Below are 23,389 nucleotides of genomic sequence, written 5' to 3' on the forward strand. Positions count from 1 at the left end.
TCTTATTATTTCTAGTGTGTTTACTTATCTGACACTATTTGGCAATTTAGAAACAAACTCCGAAGTCCAGCTTTTTCAAGAAAGACATGGCTGGAGGGATTTTTTTTAGGCCAATTCTCACCCTTGGATAGTTCTTACTATAAAAAGAAGCAAAAAAAGTCAGTGGACATCGCAGCAACACTGAAGTACATGGATTCTAACAATATCATCAAAACCACAAATATTCTGTTGTTAAACAGCTGGATTTTTCACAGTTCAACAATAATTCCCTACAGTGTCTGTTAATTGATTAATATATTTCTAAGGTACACTAAAGAGATGAATTACTGAAGGGATCATTTTCATCTGCATACAAAAAAGTAATTCAGAATAAAAACATTTTCTCTTTCTTTTTTTTTTTTTAAACACTACAGATGGTAAGAAGTTTCAGCAATGCGGGGAGAGAGAGAGCCCTGTCTCTCATATTGTTTCAGCTTGAGCTCTGCAGATACCAAGACCCGGAGGACCTCTGTGCGTGCTCTTGTCCAACACAGGACCACTCTACTTTAAGCCAACAGAGATGGTTGCGTCAGCCTGGATTGCATGGAGGCACTCACAAACTCCAGCCAAGTAGTTGTGTGAGCAACAGCCCTGATGTACGTGCCAGCAGAATGCTTTTGGTACATCAGTCCACGTTGCCTAAGACAGCAGTAAAGCTACACTGACAAGAACCTTCCTCTTGGAGGCCCACATCCCACCTCCAGGAGAGGGCTCTACCCACACAGCTGCATCAGCCCAGGCTCTGCTGTGGCCCTCCAAAAAAAATCACTGCCCATCCTGCCCCGAGAGAGCCTTCGAGAAGAACTGTTCACATCATTGCCATTGAAAAAAAAGCATGTCTGGTTAAATAATTTTGGTCTGTGCAGCTTGTTTCTGCTGAACAGTGTGTGCAAGCAGCCCTTTAAACACAAACACACACCAAAAACTGATTCAGTCTGCTCAGTCGTTTGTAACAAGATTTGTACCAAATGAAATGGAAAGTAATATATACCCCTGGTTAATGCAGTACCATGACCGAAATTGAAAGCCTTGTTATTCTCCTTGCTGAGCTAGAGCAGATACCAAGGTCACACAGGTCATTGCTGAAGTGGGAAAGGGGAAACGGATCATCAGTCAGGACACTTTCCAAGTTGAACATATTTACAAAACCTGAAGCGTTCCAGCTCCTTGAATGAGGTGATTCTTGCATGCACTTCATCAACTTTCTCTTGTAGAAATACAAGAGAAAACATAACTACTCTTACAATAAAAAAAACCTTCTGGAACCCTTTCAGGCTGTGACACATTAGGAATGCTGAAGTACACGATTTAAATTCTGCCTTGTTTCTGAAATCTACCTCAAAATCCCTATCCAGACCTGCTCTATATCATACACATGAACCTTTTTTGTTTTGTCAGGGATTAGTGTCTAGCCATCAGAAAGATTTATATAACTGACTAAAAACAAATTGCCAGTTGATACTCCTATATAGCCTTTTTTAACTCCAGAAGGAGTTTTCTCCTAGGTGAACACATCAGTGAACCGAAATGAAAATGAGGGATACATCACTGATGTTAATGAGTGCAAATACTATTGCATGCTCTTTACAATACTCTTCTAGGAGAATTCATGGAAAAGGCGGCCTGCGGATGGCCTCCCAGGCTATCCAAAGATACTTTAACTAAAAAGATGGTTCTTTCTTCTTCATTTATAAACAAATGAATAAATAAATAACTCACCCATATATAAAGGGTGAGTGCCACGAGGATGGAGCCAGGCTCTTCTCGGTGGCAAACAATGATAGGACAAGGGGTAATGGGATCAAGCTGGAACACAAGAGGTTCCACTTAAATTTGAGAAAAAACTTCTTCTCAGTGAGGGTGCCAGAGCACTGGAACAGGCTGCCCAGGGGGGTTGTGGAGTCTCCTCCTCTGGAGACATTCAAAACCCGCCTGGACGTGTTCCTGTGCGACCTCACCTAGGTGTTCCTGCTCCAGCAGGGGGATTGGACTAGATGATCTTTTGAGGTCCCTTCCAATCCCAAACATACTGTAATACTGTGATTTCCACATTGTCCTAAAACAAGCTTTAACAATCCCTCTATTAATTTGTTTTATGGGTTTTGAGCCTTAAACAAATACGCAGAAAAATGCATAAATGGGAGGAGCTGAAAACTTTTTTCAAAGCATATGGAGTTTGGGCATTTAAATGACATCTGTGCCTTCCAGCACGAGGAGCGGCAGGCAGACGAGCATCCTGACAGCGGGTCAGCAAGGAGTGAGTGAGGCTGGGAGAATCTCCCCTATCCGAACTCTAATTCGGAAGCAACTGTTTGCATCTTAATCGATGCTAAGTAACAGCAAGATAGACTTTATAACAAGATACTACTATCTTAACAGTATAAAGGTAGTCAGCTAAATTATTCTTTTTAACATCTCATATGAAAGAGTATTAAGACATTATACAGGAAGATAGCAGTAGCCATCCAACAGTAGTAACAGCCATGGGAATTTCAGCATTGGGCTTTGTTCCTATATGTTACTGTATGTACTTCTACTTTGTTTTTTCCTTCCCAATATGGTTGGAGTAAACACACAAAAACACAGTGACACAAAGAACATCCATCCAAAGTGATTAGAAAAGACCCAAGGAAAGGAAGCTAAATATATGCTTGCTCGGGGTTTAATACGCATAACATACAAAACTTTTGTCAGGAAGGAAAAATAAGACAACAGCCAGCTCAGCCTTTCTTGAAGATGAGAAGAAATACAGGAGATACTGCTGGCACCACCGATCTCTAAACCAGTTCTGGATCTTCAGGATTCAATGTAACTATGCATTAAATCACGCCCAATTTTTAGAACATTAGGTTAATTGAGCACAGTGTAAATATTTTCATCAGTCTGACTCAAAGCACAAAACTTTTTCATGGCTATTAAGAACTAGACTCATCTTTGCATCCACACAGAGTAAGAACTGCTCCCAACCAAGGTGGTTTTTCCCTAAGCTATTTCTATGTATAAGTGGAAAGAAACAAAAGCATGTTATACATACGCTGGTCTACGTGTAATTTTTTTTCACGCTTTCACTATGACATACTATAAATAACATATTTCTACCTGAATACACATTTCAGGGGCAGGGAAATTACAGGACACTCCTAGGAACATGCTGCCTGCATTTGGGTACATGCCTAATCTCACTGATCTTATTTATTTATAGGTGAAATTCTCTTATTTCTTCATTATGAGAAGGATGGTTGCTCAAGCAGGGAAAAGAAAAAATGCAAAAAAAACACAGTAAATCAGCACTAACTTTGAGCCACAGCAACTCCATATATTGGGTCATGAGATTTTTTGTTTGATGGAGGCTTTTTAATTAAGTTCCCTGGTTGTCACCACTCACTGTATTTGGCTCACATTGTGGAACAGCCGCAGAGCACTTGAAGTGAATTAGTTTGGGGTAAAAAATAATTAGAAGATATGTTCCAGGAGTTCACTTAATATGCCTGAGCTGTAAGCTGGTATTCAGTCCACAGGATCAGAATACAGTTAGCCCAAAAGAAAAAAAAATACCCCACATCTCCCCCTTCCTGCCAAAGAAGCAAACAAACAAACCCCAAAATTAAAATCCAGACCATAAAACTCAAAATGTAAAAAAACCACCTCCCCCCAAAATTCAAAATAAGTTTTCAAAGAGCTCCAATCCCCGACTCTCCTAAAAAATCCTTGACACTGTACACGGTGGGCATCTGGTCTATAGATCAACACTATCTGCAATTGAAGACACGGGCCATAAAGGGCAGAGTATTTGTTACTTGCATACAGTTTGCAAATCTATTATGTAAGCACATCACTTTAATTAAAATGTAAGAGATTGGAGTGGAAACTATTCTAACGTGAGCATGGGGTACTGCAAATGCTGTTTTTCTCTTCAAAAGAATACAGAAGAGAAAAACGTCACATTCCCTTTTATGGTGTACTTGTTATATTTCCACTGACACGTTAACATAAGCAAGAATAATATGATTAAATTATTCTGAATTGTGCAGTCATAAAGAATTACACGACTCAGAACAACTGCAAATTGAACAAAACAGACGATAATTCCGAGAGGAGACATAGCAGCAGATTTTGGCGTTCTCCCTGAAGAGATTCCTGGTCAGTGGAGATTCTGACTCACCAAGATGTTTTGTGCTATTTCTACTCCATTATCATTAATTAGGTCAGGTGCAACCCCAATATGTCTATCAATAGCCAAACTTTAGGGTTTATTCTTATCTCTTGTAAGCTACATAGCTAGTGTAGCTCCAGAAGATGTGATTCTTCTCCAGTCACTGAGATGACTGAGCCTGCAGAGCTCCAGGCCGTTTGAGCGGGCTGGGACCATGGCAGGGAAGGCAGACAGTTCGCTGGTCAGTGCCATGGAGGTCACTTTAAACCTTTGAAGAAGATGACATGTTCAGCAAGGTTTCAGTGTAATGGGGCAAGCTTTTCTAAGGAACCCAAACGCATCCCCATTTCCTACAAACTATAGGTCCACCAGACTCCATTTGATCTGGTTTTATTCCATTCACACACATTGCAGTATTTTGAAGTTGTCTCCGGTTTGAGCAAAAAGCTAGGTCACATAAGCTCCAGGGCTCTCTTCCAACCTACATTATTCTGTAACTCTGGACCTCAGTTTCTAGGCTACTATTAGGGCATCCAAAAACTACTGAGAATCCAAACAAAAAGTTGTAAAACAACTTTCAGAAAGGTAACTGAGATGGGAAATGGGCAGGACAAAGAAACAAAAGAAAAAAAAAAAAAGGATAACAAGGTTCCAAAAATGAGAGGCAGAAATCTAGCAAGATTAAGATGAACTGCCTCTTTTTCCAGGTGACAGAAATCAGTTTTGACAGCAGGACAGACCATCCTTTCTACCTGGTTTGAACTCTCAACTACAGCAACCTATCTGTAGATAGCCAGCCAGCAGAGTTTCAAGTTGCCTTTGCTAGCTTTCATATCAGTTTATTTAGTTACAGAGGTAGGACCTGCTTTAACAATTCACTCAACTGGAACAGATGAGAGCTTGAAGCAGCTGGTGGGGAGGCTTTTCAAACCTTTTACTTTTATGTCTCCTCTGCAGCACACTTCCACTGTGCCTTGCAGTTTAATTTCCGTGCACCAAAACTTCTGACAGATCTAAATGAACTGAGGAAAGAGAAAACAACTGGGGTAAGGGGTGGGGAGGGGGGAATCATCACAGCTGATTTGCTCTGTAGGCCCAGGAAGAAGTTTTTCAACCTGAGAATTAAATTTCTTTAGTGATGATGGGATTGTCCACTTAGTAGTTATTAGGAAAATTCCTTGAAATTAATAATAACTGTTTTGCTTTAGGAAGCGCCCCAGCTAGCATTCTCTCAGGCCAGACATAGCAGGATGGGATGAGAATCACAGGGTTCTGCTAGATCTTTCCCCTGCCACAGTTACTTATGCTGTAAAGAGAAAGCACTGCTTTGGATTTGCCTGAATACATATTTCCCAGCTTCTCAAGGAGCTGCTGTAGTTGCACTGTATTTCTTTTACACAAGTGTTGATAGCTCTTTGAAAACTCCACAGAGAGCAGCAGAGGAACCAGAGACACAACAGGTTGTCTTTTTTTATAGTATTCCAAAACTTGTACAATATTGCCAAGAGACTTGTATTCAACAGAACTTATGCATTTGACAGAGAGGTCATGCACCTGTGCTATGTATATGCAGATATTTCTTCCTCCCCCTACTATTTATATATGAAGAATATAAATGTTTAGCTGAATAACTAAGATCTCTGACTGCAATAGATACCAACAATGGTAACCTAGTATCAGGCTGACAAGCTGTCCTTGTTCCTTTAGCACCTACAATGTAAATCCCCAGATCACAGGCCACAGGCTTTAACCTCCTTAACCTCTGCTAGAAGAGCAACATGACAAGACATGCAATCCAGGAGATTACTGGAGAGCATCAGGGATGACACAGAAGATACTGCTGGGTGAGCCAGCCAGCAGGTGATGCAGAGTTGGACCTGCTATTCACAAGCAAGAAAGAAATGACCAGGGAGACAATAATCAATGCCAGCCTTGGGTAAAGTGACTGCACTACGACAGATCAAGATCCTGAAGGGACTGAGGAAGACAAGTAGAACACTACAGACTCAATTTAAGCCAAGGGTAAATCATCCCTGATCAACTTGATTGCCTTATACAGTAAAATGACTGGATTTATAGACAAGGGGAGACAGGTGATGTCATGTATCTCACCTTAAGCAAGGCTTTCAAAACTGGCTCCCAAAAAATCCTTGTACCCCACTTGAGAGACTACAGTCTAGATGGGTGGACAACTACTTGGGTAAAAATCTGGTGTCGGATGATGGGGCTCAGAAGGAAACAGTTAATAACAGGTTATGCTCACCCACAGGCCAGTAACAAATTGAGTGCTGCAGGAGTCTGTAATGGGACCTGTCCTGTTTAGCAGTTCCTTATCAATGACCTGGAGAAGGCAATGGAGCAAACTCTCATCAGGTTTGCACCAAATGGGGACAGCCATGGATACACCTAAGAGCAGGGCAGCCATCCAAAGGAACTGAACCTGGAGAAATGGGCTGACAAGAACAGTATGAAATTCAACAAGGACAAATGGAAAGGAAACAATACAGGCTGCAGGTCGGGCTGGTGACAGAGTGACTGGCTGACAAGGAACAGGTCAGCCACAAAGGACCTGGTGGACAGCAAGCTGAGAAGAAGCCAACAGTGTGCACAGGCAACAAAGGCAACCAACAGTATCCTGGACTATATTATAATACCAACAGGACAGCATGCTAATGGGAGCACAGATTGAGGGAAGTTATCATATCCCTTTACTTGGCATTCATCAGACTGCATCTATGATAGAGTCCAACTTTGGGTCCACAATACAAGAAAGACACCAATAAATGGGAGCAAGTTCAGTGAAGAGCCACCAAGATGATCAACGGCTGAAGCACATCGTCTATTAGGAAACTGAGCTTGTTCAGCCTGCAGAAGAGAAGGCTTTGCAGGGACCTAATAGCAGCCTTCCTGCACCTATGGTGAGGCTATCAAGATGACAGAGCCAGACTCTCCACAGCAGAACGGCAAGAGACAATGGGCAGATAAAACAAGAGGCTCAGCCTGTATATAAGGAAAAATTACTTCCCCATAAGCACAAACACACAAACAGGTTGCCCAGAGACTCTGTACAGTCTCCATCCTTAGAGGTTTTCCAAGACCTGACAGGATACAGCCCCAAGCAACCTGTTCCCACTTTGAATCTGACCCTGCTTTGAGCAGGAGATTGGACTAGAGACCTCCTTAAGTCCTTTCTGACAGAAATAACCCTATGGTTTTATAATATTTCACTCACATTCCCTGTGATGATCTTACAAGCTCCTTCTACTAAGTAGTACTCAGACAGTGATTTTCATAGTTTAAGAAAAAAAGGATCATTTCAAGAAGCATCACAGATTTTAAGCACCGGACACTGGAAATAAATAACTTCATGGTGAGGAATGCCATGTACTTTCATTTCACTTGGTTCATATTATTATTGTTGCTGATGTTACTCTCAGTCAGGCAGGAGAAAAAAAAAGAATACTCACTCACATTGGTTTCACACATCTGTGTAATCCAGCTGAACCTGAGCCAAGGTGTTGGAAAGGCTTATTGAGATAGGCAAATTGCAATGCAATAAACATACACAAAAAATTGTTCCCCAAAATTAAACTAACATGCTTTGACAAACCTACTAGACAGATCAAATGTCTGAGCACACAGTAAATTGGGTAGGTTAAGTAATGGAAAAGACTTATAAAAATCTCTCTTTGCAAGTTCCTTACCATGGAAAACTATAGGAGGGGGAGTAATTTAATTTAAGAGGTATTCTTTTAAAATCTAGGACATGCTGTTGTGATTACTTTGAATACTTCAGTCCCACATGCCACATCTGACAAAACCACTCAATTGTTAACCTGCATTTTCCTTTAACTACTCATTTCAAGGTAGACAGTGGAATAGCAGCATACGTGATATAGAGGGGCTGAGGCTCTCTTCACGCTATGACTCAAGAGTCTCTAGCCAGAACAGGTTCCACTCCTGCAAACATGTATTTGGTGTTACAAACAGAAATTCATTTGACTATAAAAACATATATTGCCAACTGAAGAAAGGACAGGCAGGGAAAATTCCTGTTCAAGTCATTCCACCTTAAACCCAAGCTGGATTTCTCACAGTGCTAGTACTTGGACTCCATTCCAACACCCCCAGTACCAAAATGAGATTAATGAGGGTTTTATTATTATTATTGAGATTTGCTGTAGATAGCAGATTCACAGAATGCAGAGCAGATTTACTGTAACAGATGCAGCTTCAGTCTTCTACAGCTGTGTGTCTAACTACCACAATACTACTCTGTTGTATACTCAGGGAGCTGCACTGCTGGCGATCTGGAGCACAGCCAGAAAAACATTACCTTTCTGCAGCTACTTATATAATTAAGTATTTTCAGAATTAGGTTCACAGATATTAATTCATCCTGTAGGCTTTCTGGTCATTGCTGAAATCTCATAATAGAAAACACTAATCTATCTTGAAATAACAAATTATTATAAAATATGAGAGGATTAAGATACAATTCAATACTTTGACATGAAAATGGATTCATTTTGCTAATTGTTAAACCTTCATCGAGTTACCTTTCAGAGAAAATCTTATTTGGCTAGGTATTTAAACTACAGAAGTGTAATTTCTAGGAATGTCATAACAATATGTAAAGAAAATGTACAGAGCTCCTTCTGTTTAGAGGACATACATGTGCATTGTTTTTAGCATATCTTAGAAATTTTTAAAAAATTAAAATATATCTTTGAGGGCAACAGTCATCTCCACTACACAAGGTATGGCAGGAGTTTTATCCAGCCTTTAGATATTTTCTGTGCAGGATAGTTTCTCTAGGAAGTCAACATCTGAATCCTAAGTGTGAGAAAAGAGACTATTCCCGATTTGTATCACCTCTGCCTATCCAATAGCTAGCAAAGTCTTCAAATGGCTAAATATACCCTTAGAAAATCAGCCTTCATTCACATCATCGCAAGAATTTAAGTCCTGGAGACATGAATTGAAGAAATTTCTTGAAGAAATCACGTTTCACTGAGTTAAAAACTCCCAAGTAGGGGTTAGTTGAAGGTTTTTTTGCTGAGCCTTTTCTTGCAGGAAGTATTGACTTGAGCTTCCTCAGGCATTCAGTCGATAAATACTGAACCATTTCTTACCTCTTCTCCCCACTCAGCTGGAATGGGTGCAACTCTTACTAACACTGCCCAGGACCAGGAGGCTCAGAGGAGGCAGCCAAGGGTCAGCTACCACTTCATCTAATTGCGGCTAATCTGCATGTGGCACTGCATGGCCTCAAGCCCGGAACAGGTTTAGCTACATGGATGATTTCTTCCCGACTATTCAGATCTTCCTTTCCCCTTCAGCATTCAGCACTGGCCATAATTTACAGTCCTGTATAATGGATTTTAATGGATCTAGGAAACTGTACATGCAGGAGACAGCACATCCACTAACACCTTCTCTACTTGGAATTGCAATATGGCAGAAGTTAGGACATGGACAAAACATGCCAGGACTACGCAGATGAGACATGGGTCTACTCAGATGTGACTATAAAAGAAACAGCAGCCTTATGACTATTTACTGCAAAAACTAGAAGATAATTCCCCCCACCAAGGAAAGAAAATTCTAAATAGAAACTAGATTATAGCAATGCAAAGACAACATAGTAAACCATTACCTCAAAAGACTAATTATACAAGACCAAGCAATTTCTACTAGTTTTCATCCTCAGAATTTCTCTAATGCCACTTGCCTTTTCAGATAAGAAAACTAAATGACTAAGATATAATAATCAGCACAAGTGCATGACCTAGTTTCCAGTCTAGTGCCCAATCTACTGCAATATTTTGTTCTCTTGCTGAAGTAGAGCTCAATAATTGAAGGGGGAAGAAAAAAAAAAAATGTGTGTACTCATAGCCATTATACAGTCCTGGAGTGAAACAAAGCTTCCATCACACCTTTAAAGATTTGTGAAGTGTAGCTCAAAGGAAAAGTCACACACCTCACTTAAATTGCTAGTGGAACATTATGACAACTAAACTGTACTTTCCTATATTAATCTAGTCTTCTTACCAGTGTTTTACCCACCACATCCTTACTGCAGAATAAATGTAGAAGACTCAGCAACTATAGAAACAGAAGTTGTTTATTGCCATAAATTAGGCAAAAGTAAGAAGTTTGGGAAATAGTTTGAAGGTTGTGTTTATCCTACAACTTGCTTTTTTCCTAAGAATCACACCTCAGAAGGAAGCACTTGCTTTTTATTTTCTACTTTGAGTTTATCTGTGTACTCCAAGAAGCACAAGAGCTTGGTACCTCAAAGAGCCTGGCAGGAGAGCAGAGGCTCCAGTTTCACAGAGGCTACTGACTTGGAACTCTTCTGCTCTTCTGGCAAACACAGAGACAGTGGCTACAAGACAGAGCCAGACTGGTTATGTTCCCCAGGTAAGATGCAAAGTGAAGCTTTACTTTTGCTGAGCTTAGATAAAGTGTTCCCTTCACACAGCTGTTGAGAGCATCTGGTGAAAGCCACCCTCAATGCAGAAAAAAAAAAGCAGCGAGTAAGACACCTTTTCCAATACCTGTTTACACAGACTCACCTACATTTACTTACGTATTCTCACCTACAATCAATGTATTTAATCCAACCACCACAGTGTTTCTAAATATAAGAATCTGTATACTCTATACAAAGTACAAAAAAAAAAAAAAAAATCAGAATTATCAAGCTATTTTAAGAGCCATTCCTTATTTTTTTACCTGACCCTTGATTGACCTAATAAATAGACAGCCATGACAAATTCCCCATCACATGAGCAAGAGGAAGGCTTTATCCAGCCTTCGCTTAGGGAAAGCAACACAATTTGTAAGCTTCATCCTTAGAGAATTTGGCATGAAATTGTGCCTTAACGAAAAGCAACAACACACACAAAAAAAAAAAGATAAACCACACTCCTTTTATGTTCTCCTAAGACTATAAAAATTGTATGCCTTACAGCCATAAATTTGTATGCCTTAAAAGACAAACAGCAGATGTCTTCATGTCTAGAACTCTGTTAAAAAACTACATTACCTCAAGCTTTTTGTTACACATAAACTATGCAGAGAAATAATACACCAAAGTTCATTGCCTTCATTAATAGATGTTTATCACACACAAACTCTAGTAATTTTTTTCTAAGAAGTTCAGTGAATACCCTGTGCAGAGTAAAAGCTTTGAAGCTTAGCAGGGAGCCAGCTCTCATTCACTAGGCCTGGAAGCTTTAGATGAAGTCTGTAAAAATCACATCTACAATCAGCAGGAGTCTGAAAAAGCAAGGACCCAGTGAGAAGAAGGTGGAAAGAGGACATTGTTGGAGGAAGAATTTTTTTACAATGAGGGTGGTGAAACACTGGCACAGGTTGCCCAGAGAGGTGGTAGATGCCCAATTCCTGGAGACGTTCAAGGCCAGGCTGGATGGGGCTCTGAGCAACCTGATCTAGTTGAAGATGTCCCTGCTCATAGTGGGGTTGGACTAGGTGACCTTTGTAGGTCCCTTCCAACCCACACTATTCTATGATTCTATCAGTGAGCTCCAAAGCACTCCTGGGATAGAGGCGATCTGAAACATCCCAAGACAGAGTTGTGTTGAAATCAGGACAACTGTCCTGCTTGTGCTCCAAAGAAGAGCAAAGTAAGAATTTCAGAGAAACCTAGGGAATTAAGATGTCAAGCAGCCACTTAACACATTGTTGAGGGTTTAGATTGCGGGGTGACAATAAAACCCTGGCAGATGTATTGTTAATCTCCTCTCCCCACCACTTCCCCTTTTTGCCCCTCCCTCTCCCCCCTTCCCAATAAGGACAGGCGATCGGGAGGGAAAGAAGGACAGAGAGAGAAGAGAGTTAGAAAGATTAAAGATGTTTTACTAATTCTACTAATAAGAATAGAGAAAATAATACAAAATATACAAAACCAATCTTGAAAGTCTCAGCAACTGCAGAGCCGCCAACCAAAGTCCTGGACTGGACTCTGCAGCCAACCGGAGCTGGATTCAGTCACTCACTAGGCCTCAGTTCGCAGGGACAACTAGCAAGGTCCTCTCCTAATGTCGGCCATAAGGAAAAAGGGAAAAAAGGGAGGAGATCCTCGTGATCTCCCATTTTTATATGAAGTATTCACATGAATGGAATGTTATACACCGTTGGTCAGTTTCTTGGTCACCGGTTTCTCGTTGCCCCTCTCGCAAGATGTCCATCTGTCCTTATCAATAACTTCGCATTCCATTGCTATGTTTACCAAAACATGTATCTGATTCTCCAGGAAAATGCAGCTAATATGAAGGCTTTAGCTGACAGGCAAATTCACTAAAAGAGAAACTTGTTTTTTAACAAAACCAGGACACACATACAGTCTGAGGAAGACTAAAAAGCCTGGGCAGAGGCAGGAAATAACTTCTGCAAGATTGCACTCTTGCAGAAGGTCCAAGATCCTGAATCCCAACCACCTGGCAGATTGCTCCACCAACACTTGCTCCTAGGACATGACTTTTACCAATGGCTTACACCTGGGCAAAACTAAAGCCACCTAAACCTAAGGACCTTAAGAAATTACTCCAAATACTGCTACAGCACAAAATCAAGAGTTCGATATGTATTTTCGTAATAACTTCCAGTTGCCTATAAATAGCAGCAGAGAAATTTAACTTTCAATGGTACTTGAAATCTAATAATTATTTTATTCCATATATTTATCACAGACTAAAACTGCTGAACATGTCAGCTTTAGTGTTCAATACTCTCTATGTGAAAGAATCTGAAAATGTTTTTTCAGCTATTAAATTACTTTTTTACTTTACAGAAAGAAACTCAGTTTTAATTTTAACACCTTTAAGCATGGAAAAAGGTCCTACAAAAATCGCAAAGTCGTTTTTAAGAGTTTTAGAACCATACGCTTAAATCAGCCATCAGCTTGTGAAGTACTGCATTTTAACACCTCACATTTTTAACCCAATTTTATTAACTAGATAGTAGTCTCTTCAGATCTTAAGCAATGACGGAGTGGAGAAGTGTGTGTGTATGAAGCAATGATGCAGGAGCATCATCAACACCTTCAAAAAGGCATCTACCCACCAACTAACACAAAACAGGCTTCCTCTGCTTTGGGTGCACTGCTCCTGTCCAGCCCATCCAAAAGACCATCACGTGGGACTTGAAGAGATTGAACCAAATCAAAGCAACATTAAGCACTTCACAGACTCGGGCATTCCTTTTACTTTAGCAATACAGTGTTCTTTTTTTGACCTCTATCTGTAACTATAGAGCTCTTTTGTACTATTTAGGTAAAGAGGCTTTAATGCCTTTTCCGTAAATACACCTCCACACATAAATCTGCTTTCTGAAGTCAGGTATCTGGAGGAAGAAATCCAATAAGTCAGCTAGAGCCTAGTAGTGAAAATGTTGTAGCATGTTTCTTAATCACCAGTGTGCACTGATCTCAAGGACAAAGTTAAGGCAAAGATTTTTTTCAAGTCGTTAGTAAAAGCCAGAATTATTTTTGCCTTTGTGGAAAACAGAATTATGTATTTCATAACAATCCTTGTTCTTCTCTTGCAAAGCAGTGATTCTGTACTGTACAACCTCCATGCCAAAAGCAAACTTAAAGTCTCACTCCATGGAGGACAAGAGGAAGAAAGCTAAACTGTGATATCCCATCTCAACCGGATGCCAAAATCACTTAGTATCTCTTAGCACCTACTCTGCTCCAGAGATAAACACAATTCATTAATAAGACAGATGAACCTAAAATATTAACTCAAGACTGAAGTTTATTTAAGCAAAGTTGCAGTGAACCAAAGGTGCTTGTAATTTTTCAAACTGCTTGTAGGAATATATATTTTATGAACACACAAAAAGAAGAGGCAGAACAGTGACCCTACTTTTAATATTAAATGTAATTATTAGAGAAAAAAAAAGTTTTTCTAAGCCAGAAACAGGTAACAGTTGCTACTTGAACAATAAAGTAAAAACCTAAGCATAAACACGAAATGATAAAATGCACTGCTGTTCTATGTCTCATTTATATTTTAAGAGTAAAATAGTGATGAATTTGCTTTCTGAACTTTTATACCAGACAAGTACATCCTGATGTATTTCTACATACTTGGCTGAAAGCCACAAGTATTCAAAGCATAAGAGAATTATGATGCCTTTATTTCTTCTTTAGTTCTACGTTATGTATTTTTTATGTATATAAAAAGTGTTTACTCCACACTTCATCCGCTTCCTCTACAGTGCAAACAACCTCAAGTCCTGCATGGAGTATTGTGTTTCATGCAGGAATAGACACTAACAGTATTCAAGTGAACTCCAGACACTGATTTCAACAGAAAGTACACAGTGCATGCAAGAACTGCCTCCAGGATGCCCTGTGACCCCCTTCTTACAAGTCAGAGATTTTTGCTTCCCGAATTATGCAACAAATTATCTTAGCAAAGCTTAAGCTTTGATAAGACCAAAACTTGTTTTCTTATGCATGAAATTCATGAGGTTTTTTCAATTCACTCCTTGAAAGAAAGCTATACTGAGGAATATGCTTAAAATAATTCCCATGCAAAATTAATTTAGACTTCTGTTTTTAACAGAAACACATTTAGCTTTCTCCACAGCATTTTTTCTCTGAAATCACCCAAAGATTTGGACTATTTCAAGTAATCTATCTTAATCAAAAAATGAGATACTATAATATTAATCATTTTAGATAAAATTAGACTAATCTTAGAAAGGCTGGATTAAGAAAAAACATTTACCTTACATGCTCAACAAATATTTCAACGCTTCTTTCTAAAGGGTCTGCTAGGAATCAAGTTGTAGAAACCTGTGGAGGTTAAAGGAGATCAAAGACTCCAAGTGAAAAAGGGTTTTGTTTTTTTTTTTAAAGGATTAAAGCACCCGTGCTAATTTCACACCAGTTTTGCAGCAGCTTCCCCTCTTGCATCCCTCTACCATTAATTTACTCTCAGCTTACACTGCTAAAATCAGTATTAGAATTGGGTCCTTAGTCCTTTCTCTAATATCACCCTACACAAATTTATCATCCTTATAAAAGCCATGAGCTTCCTTGTGATTATGGTCCAAACTAGGCTATGTATCACAGAAGTCCCAGCTCCTAGAGGTGTCTGTAGTGTGTACCATACTGACAATCCTCTGATGTAGCCTTAAAATTCCTGCTATCTTGCTACATGTCATGAAATCATGAAAATAAGTCAAAATGATAACCCGACACATTATAACTACACAGCGATTTTCTTCTCTCAAAATGTATCACTATTGGCTCTAAAACTGCAAAGGAAATCTTTCTAAAATTGAGTTTCAATATGCTTGACTTCAATAATTTACTTCTCAATTAAACATATAATACTACTTACAAAACTGCTGTCGAGAAGAAGAAAGGAGAAGGTAAAATAAAAAGAGCGACTGACATAAAAGTTCCATCTATGTGGGTCACACAGGGTAAATATTAACAAAACCAATTCAACTATATTTCAATATTCCATTGGATGGTTTCCTCTACCTCGTTTGACTTCATCCAGGACTTCGGTATTTTTTGGAGATAACTGACATACAGCAGGTTCCACAGAGAACTTGTATAGCTGCAATTTCAGAACCACAAATCAGTTCATAGTTACTGACACCCACTATATCATATCATGTCTTAATATACCTATTGGGTAAGGCAGATACCTCATGTCCACGAGCCCTGCTAGAAAGCAGTGCTGCTGACTGTGCACGACATCCTTCTTCATGAATGAAGAACATTCTAGTGTCAAGCCAAATTCATCCTCCACTCCTGACTAGAAACAGTCAGCATCTTTAAATAAAGATTTGAATTCCTGCGTCAAGTAAAACACTGGAAGCACCAAAGGCTTTTCCTGGCCTCTGACAAGTTAATGTGTAGCCTTGCTACCTCTACCTGTCCATTAGGAAGTTCACTCCAAGTCCTGCCTGCAAAACTGGGATAGACATTCTGTTAAAGAAGACAATGGAGATAATTACTATAAAACTATTCCTAGTCATGAGCCTGGCCTGCTCTGCTCTGGCACAAAATAAAGAAAAAGCCCCTCCAATGAAGGAGAAGGACATTCAGTGAAACAAAAGTCCCATTCATCTTCACTAAGGGCCTGCTGCTGTCATACTGTATTGCTGGTTTTAGCCATGGCCAAGGAGAGAGCCAAAAACATTAAGAGAAGATGAAGAGGCCCAGAAGCATCAGCCAGAGCCCTGGCAACACAGCACCTCCCTGGCCAGGGCACGCACACAGCACCAGCTGTTTCAACATCTGGTTTGTGCTCATGGAGATGTATCCTCTGCACCCACTCCTACAGAAGCTGACTCTGTGGATGGCCACAGGGCGCATTCCCAAAACTGGCACCTTTCTTAGTTACACGATAGCTTTGGGTCTCACAAAACCTCATGCTGAAGACAGACAACCCCTTGTGCTCAGGAGCTGTAAGACTGAGCCTTTCTCCAGCGATGGCCCCAGTAACTTTACGGGAAAAGTCTTTTTGAGGTAAGCTCCCAAATCATCATATTTTTAACAGAAGATCATGTGTGTATACCAGCATGATCAAATAGGGCACTATTCATTACATCTAAGGGATCCTTAATTTATATCAATTTACAATCTACGTAATTGCTGCTTGAAACATTCCCTTCCCCTTGATCCTTCCCCTGTACTCTGCATTGGTGAGGCCACACCTGGAGTATTGTGTTCAGTTCTGGGCCCCTCAGTTCAGGAAAGACATTGAAGTGCTGGAGCGGTCCAGAGAAGAGCAACACGACTGGTGAAGGGACTTGAACATAAGACCTATGGGGAGAGGCTGAGGGAGCTGGGGTTGTTTAGTCTAGAGAAGAGGAGGCTTAGAGGTGACCTCATCACTCTCTATAACTACCTGAAGGGAAGTTATAGCCAGGTGGGGATTGGTCTCTTCTCCCGGGCAGTCAGCAATAGGACAAGGGGGCATGGGCTTAAACTCTGCCAGGGGAAATTTAGGCTGGATATTAGAAAGAAATTCTTTACGGAGAGAGTGGTCAGGCATTGGAATGGCTGCCCAGGGAGGTGGTGGACTCGCCGTCCCTAGAGGTTTTTAAACTGAGATTGGACATGGCACTTAGTGCCATGATCTAGTAAACGGACTAGAGTTGGACCAAGGGTTGGACTCGATGATCTCTGAGGTCTTTTCCAACCCAGTCGATTCTGTGATTCTGTGATCTCATGCTACTGTGATATCACAGCAACCACTCAAAGAAAAGTATAAACAATTCTTCAAATTCAGTTCCATGCAGTAAAGCCTTATTGACAGGTACATCTCCAGGGCAGAAGTCCACAGGTACTTGTCTCAACAGGACAGGTTTAACTTGGTGTTGAATGAAGACAATGAATGCGTGAAGATGAATGGACACCCATGGCTCCCCAGCTGGCACTTAACAGGCAGCAGGTCCTTCGTGACACAGCACCAATGCATAGTGAATGGACCAGTCTGCTCTTTTTTTGTTTGGTTGGGTTTTTTTGTTTGTTTTGTGGTTTTGTTGTTGTTGTTGTTTGGTTGGTTTTGTTGTTGTTATTTTTTAAAGCATCCCATCCTGTCCAATATTATCAAGGGGGGAGAAAAAAAAGAAAGAAAAAAGAAAAAAACAACAGTCACTAGAGGTTTTAGCGTGTGTTAAATGTCCCACTCCTACTAAAGTGCACAGAAGACAATTTCTTCTTTGTTTCAGTACAGAGGAGTCAGAGTACCCTGTGCATTACATCACATGAATACACAAACCCAACAACACTGGTATTATTCTGATTTCTGTTCTTCTCCCCAACTTTCCACACCACTCTTCTAGCTGCAATGGGCCACAGAGGTATCAGGAAACCACCAGGCATTTGCTTCAGCCAGGGAATCACAGAGGACACCTTAAAGAGCTCTTCAGATTCACAGAGAGCCCAGAGCTCTTGCTACTGTGGCCAAAATCCCAGAATCACATGCTCCAGCAAATGCTGCTTTTGACACTTATTTGCAACAACTGCTCCACTGTAAAATTCCGTAACACAAATTGGAAAAATCCTCATTGAAGGACCTGTTGAAGGGTATTAATACTGTTTCAGACCTCCATCAATAACATACTTAGCACAACAGCAATGGGCCATTCAGCCATCAGAGTCTGGAGCAACAAGACCTTTGGCGTGAAACCCCAAATCAGCCCATGTGGGCTGGGGCTACAGCAGCCATGAGCAAGTCACACACTGAATACACAGCTCACCTGAGCAGGCAGGGAAGGGAAAGGCACGCCAGGGCAAAGATGGCACGTTTTAACTTGGGGTCACGGGTTTATAAGAAACAGTGCTGTTGTGAGTGTTTTGCTTCCTCCTCCGCTCAGAGAGGGAAGCAGGGCCGGGGGCAGAGAAGCTACAGCCACAACTTCTTCCTTTCCAGAGGCAGCTCAGCCAAAGAGACTGATTCAGCAGAACTGGATACGCGAAGTGAGAAATGCACAGTAAGAACTTCTGTACTCTTGGATATGCTTCCCGCAGAAAGCACATATCTTATCTGCAGTTTATTTTTACCTGGACAGAAGCAGAATTTCTCCGTGAACTCTTATCCTACTTGTTGTCAGCATCCATGAATGATTAAATTCTAACAAGAAAAAAGGTTCTGTGCCGTTCCAGCATCTCTAGAAAACCTAGTGTAGAAAAGCACATTTAACCTGTTCTACACACACAAATCCTGTTTGCAAGGTGCTCTGTGACTGCCAGGATTAACATTTCTATTCAAGTAGCATTTACAACAAGCGGGTGTAGAAGGATGTAGGACTCCTCAGTCTAAAGAAAAAAGGTCAACTTTGTTTGTTTTCAGTTACTGAAAATCGCACAAAAATTACACAACTGAAAAGAGTTAATAATGCCAGAAACAGCTTCACAGCAAATAGGTTTCAGCTTCCTGTGACAACTCATATCAGTATTCAGTTGCTATTACTGCTATATAGCTTCCTACAGAACGTCTTCTCCTTTAGTTTACTTGGTTTTCATTCAAGTCACAGAACTTTGTTCCCAACTTGCTGTCTCAGCACTCTTTTTCATAACTGCAAGCAAAGAACTGGAGACAAACAGGAAGAAAATATAACACCAAGCACAGCAACTTATGTACTAGGTCAGGAAAAAGTACTAGGAGGCAATGAGCACTGCAGGTTTTGTATATAAAATAGAAGACAATGGTAAAATAATCTGATTGAAATGCTTTGTGCTTTCCCAATACTTTCTCCTTTTTAGTAGTATGCAGGACAAAACTTAAAGTAAGAAAGGTGGAAAAAAGGAACAAATTGATTTTTAAAGCCCCTTTCGCACGTACTGTAAATAAAAACACTCATACAGAAATCATCTGGCACCACAAGTCCTCCCTCACACCTCAAGAAGGTGACTTCAAGAAGGAAGAACACACTGGCAGTGTGAGAACCTCCCCACCCAGCACTGTGGTGGCCACCGCTGAGCTCACACCCTTGCCCAAAACCCAAGCGTCCAAGCCAGCTGTGGTTCTGCCAGTCTGCAACTTGCAGTCCTGATGGGTAAAGAGCAAATGGCTCTGGTACAAACCCACCTCATGCTCAAAGAACCTCCTATTTTAGGTTGCCGTTCCACACAACAGCAACTCCTGTGTGGGAGACCCCAGTAATAAATCAAAAACATAATGCTCGCCAAACACAGAGGCAAAATTGATGCAAGTTCACTCTAAAAACGTTTTGGACAAAGACCAGATTGATCTTGCTTTTTGTGCTAGCATAACCACCATACCGTTTACTCTTGTCAAGGAACAGAAAGATAGCATGTGCTTATTGCTGTCAAGATCAGAACTGCTCTGCTAGGTGATTCGACGGAGAGAAGAACCAGGAAAATATTTCTGTTAAAAACTAGAAAGCTTATAGGAAAAAAAGTTTATAGGAAAAAAATGAGGTATAATATAAGACAGCAGAAGTGATCAGCAATTCCATCCCCCAAAAAATTCCTCAAATTGTACCTTTACTTTCACATGCAGTTGACCACCTTCCAATCTAAAAGACGCTATCTACTACCACTTAATATGAAATCATCCCTTGAAATAGCAAGTAAGCTCCAGAACACCTATTTTACAAATTCATATAGACACTTCTAATATGCAACTTTAAGCAGTATTTTCCTCATCCATCCCCAGCTTCATCAGTTTTCTTCCAAGAATATCTATTTACAGCTAATGCAAAAAGCAACACTCAGTGAGCACTGGCCATTCCAGCCAATGTGCAAACAAGTTTAAGATGAGAAAATATGAACTCTATCAATGAAAGGAAAAAAATACTTCTACTGCTTGGTAGTTGACAAAGGAACAGACTTATTTAGAGGAGCTTCTTAAGTGCTCATACTCTTTTACCCATCAGATGGAGAAAAACTCACCTGAACGCTTCTGATTTTTAATGAGGTCTGGGTTTTCTGAGGCCTATTACAGGGTCACCAACAAATGTCAAAGTCATAAGGCCTTTTTTTATACATTACCCACACTAGTCACGTTATTGTACTTTCTTGAAAACAAATTTGATACTAGTGAATCAACTAGCTGTACACAGAACAAAATATATCTTTATTTCTCAAGCATTCTCTTCCCACGGTCTGAAACATAGGAGCAAAATGGGAAGTTTTGTCTCTTTCACCCAGATCATGATTTCACTTGAATTAAAAAAAAAAAATAAAAAAAAAAAAAAAATACAATTGTTTTTTAGTAAATTTGTAAATTAGCCTGTGTAATCTGACAGGAAAGATGAGCATTCATATCTTAATAACACCCTAATAAACTGCTCATCCCCTCGGCCTAGAATTGATTATTCTGAGAAAGCATCACTAGAGGCATCCTTCCCTCTTTTATTCCTCCCAAGGGATCCAGTTTGGCCCCTGTCAAAAATAAGACATTGAGATAAATGGACCTTTGGTCTGTTCCAGTGTGGCTGCTTATAGTAAATCCCATAGTGAGTCACTGGACTCACAGCAAACAACTAACGTCACTGCTTAGTTGAGAACCCACTAAGATCCAAGGGCATCATGTACAGAAGATGGTAGAGTATCGGTGCTGTTTGCAGGTGGGATTGAGATTGGAAACTCTGGGATATTCAGCAGCGCCATCGACCTGTTCTGAAATTCTCACGTCCTTTGGTGCAACTTGAATAAAGACAAAGAAAACAAGAGGGACCAACAGTTACAAGTGCACTGCACTTTGCAATGATGACAGCAGTCAGTCAGAGGAGAGGGCTTTAAATTAGGCAGCTGGAAGGGCAGAGAGCCCTCCAGCACTTAGATTTAATAGAATTACTTATTTCCTGCTTTACGAATTATTCTGCAAGAATATGAAAGCAGTCTGTAAGCAAAGCACGCCTCCAATGGCAAAGTTTCTCAATCTGGGAAGTGTTTAGACTTGGCAACTAACACAGGTGATTGGAAAAGTTTGCTATTGAAATACATGTTAGTGTGTTTTCTCATAAAGATTCTGAAAATAAGCAGTTTATGGGAAACTGATTTGTTTAAACAACATTAAAAGGTAAAAGAAATAAATATGACATGTATGTTTAGTGATAAATAATCTGTGTGCTTTGGAATAACAAACGCATACATTGAATAAAGCATAAATGAGATTTATAGTAGGAGTAGAGCAAATTAGTTTCACACTTCTGTAACTCATCATCTTAAAGAGCATACAACTCCCAGCCAAAGGTTTCTAATGCAATCTATTTCAGTTGAAACAAATGAAACTGTGTTTTCCTTGTAATTGCTATTCACAAAGTGTTCAGCTTCCTGAGGGAGGAAGACAATTGCCAAAAAGGTCCTAAATACACTTTTAAACACTATGGACCTAAAATATCAGACAATAAACTGCATCATCATTATCATCCATAGACTTGTACACACGTCCTCAAGAAATTAAACTCGGTTACAAGATGCTGTTTCTCATGATTTTCGATGCATCACTGCTGCTCAAATGGGGCAGACCACTCAGTGACCTTGTAAAGGCAGCAATGGTTCCATACACAGGCAAAATGCCCCAGCAGAGGGGGAGAAAACAACAAAAAACCCCAAACATTTCCATCAAGCTTTTCCTCAGTGAAGTTTGTACATGTTTGTGAATTACTTACAAAGTTAAACATAAAAGACTTAAGAATTATGTTGCCTAGGGCTTCAGCATACTTCAGTGCTTAGATATTCTGGAAATTCTGGCATCCAGGAACTGGAAAAGAAGAAATTTGGGTGTTTACCCTGGCATTTCCACAGCCCTTTCTCTCACCTCTTGCCAGCCATCAATGTTAACTATAAAAAGTTAAGTATGCACCAAATGTGCAGAAATCCAGCTTTATTGTTGGATGAGTGGGGCACTAAATTGAGATAAGTTTTTAAAAAAATAAAAATACAGCTTCTTATTTCTTACTTAAATGTATCTTTAGAGACATCCAGGTAGAAATAGCTCCCTGTAAAATCTTCTTTTAAATGTGTCTGAGAAAAGCAATATATTATTTGAGGATGCAAGGCCCAAGCTTCCACATATTTCAGCAAGCTTCAGTGCTACCTGTTTGACAGGACAGCTGTCTTGGCTTAAAAGACACAGAAAACATCATTTGTCTTTCTCTGAGTCACTGCTAGATACCACTACTCAGCACCTACAGCCTACTTTTGCCAAGTATACGCAAATAATTAAAACTGGCACCGTATCCAAAAGAAAGTGCTGAGACCGAGCAATTGCAGCTCTTAGGGCCCAAGAGATAGCAGAAAGTTCTGGCACTTCTGCAGAACTGCAAACAATGCCTGTACTTTAGAATCATTAAAGGAGATATTTTATCTACTTCAAATTGAATTTTATGCAACTGATGCTGGTTGAACAGCCTTGGCAATCAAAAGTGAACTGGGAGTATCAGCTTCCATGCATGCAGGCAAGCCCTAAGCTATCAAACTGGCAACCATGTCAGCAGTCCTCAACTTATTTCATTTTATTGCCCACACGCATACATTTGGCCAGAAAATATATTTATATTAGGGGTCTGTGTGTATATAAACATATATGTAGTAGGGTGTAATACATCCACACCCACCAAAAATCACCCTCCTCAGTCAGAAAGCTGGTTTCCCATTCTTTACCAGACCAGGACCATATGTGCTATACCATGGCTGAAAGGGAAGCGTAATGCCCA

General features: G+C 40.2%; 1 protein-coding gene across 3 annotated transcripts in view; it reads right to left on the bottom strand.

Moving 5' to 3' along the window:
- Nucleotides 1-23,389, bottom strand: part of ME1 (malic enzyme 1) — a 167,842-nt gene that overhangs the window by 142,795 nt on the left and 1,658 nt on the right.

Source organism: Columba livia, chromosome 3, assembly GCF_036013475.1.
Source record: "Columba livia isolate bColLiv1 breed racing homer chromosome 3, bColLiv1.pat.W.v2, whole genome shotgun sequence".
In the NCBI taxonomy this organism is placed as follows: domain Eukaryota; kingdom Metazoa; phylum Chordata; class Aves; order Columbiformes; family Columbidae; genus Columba; species Columba livia.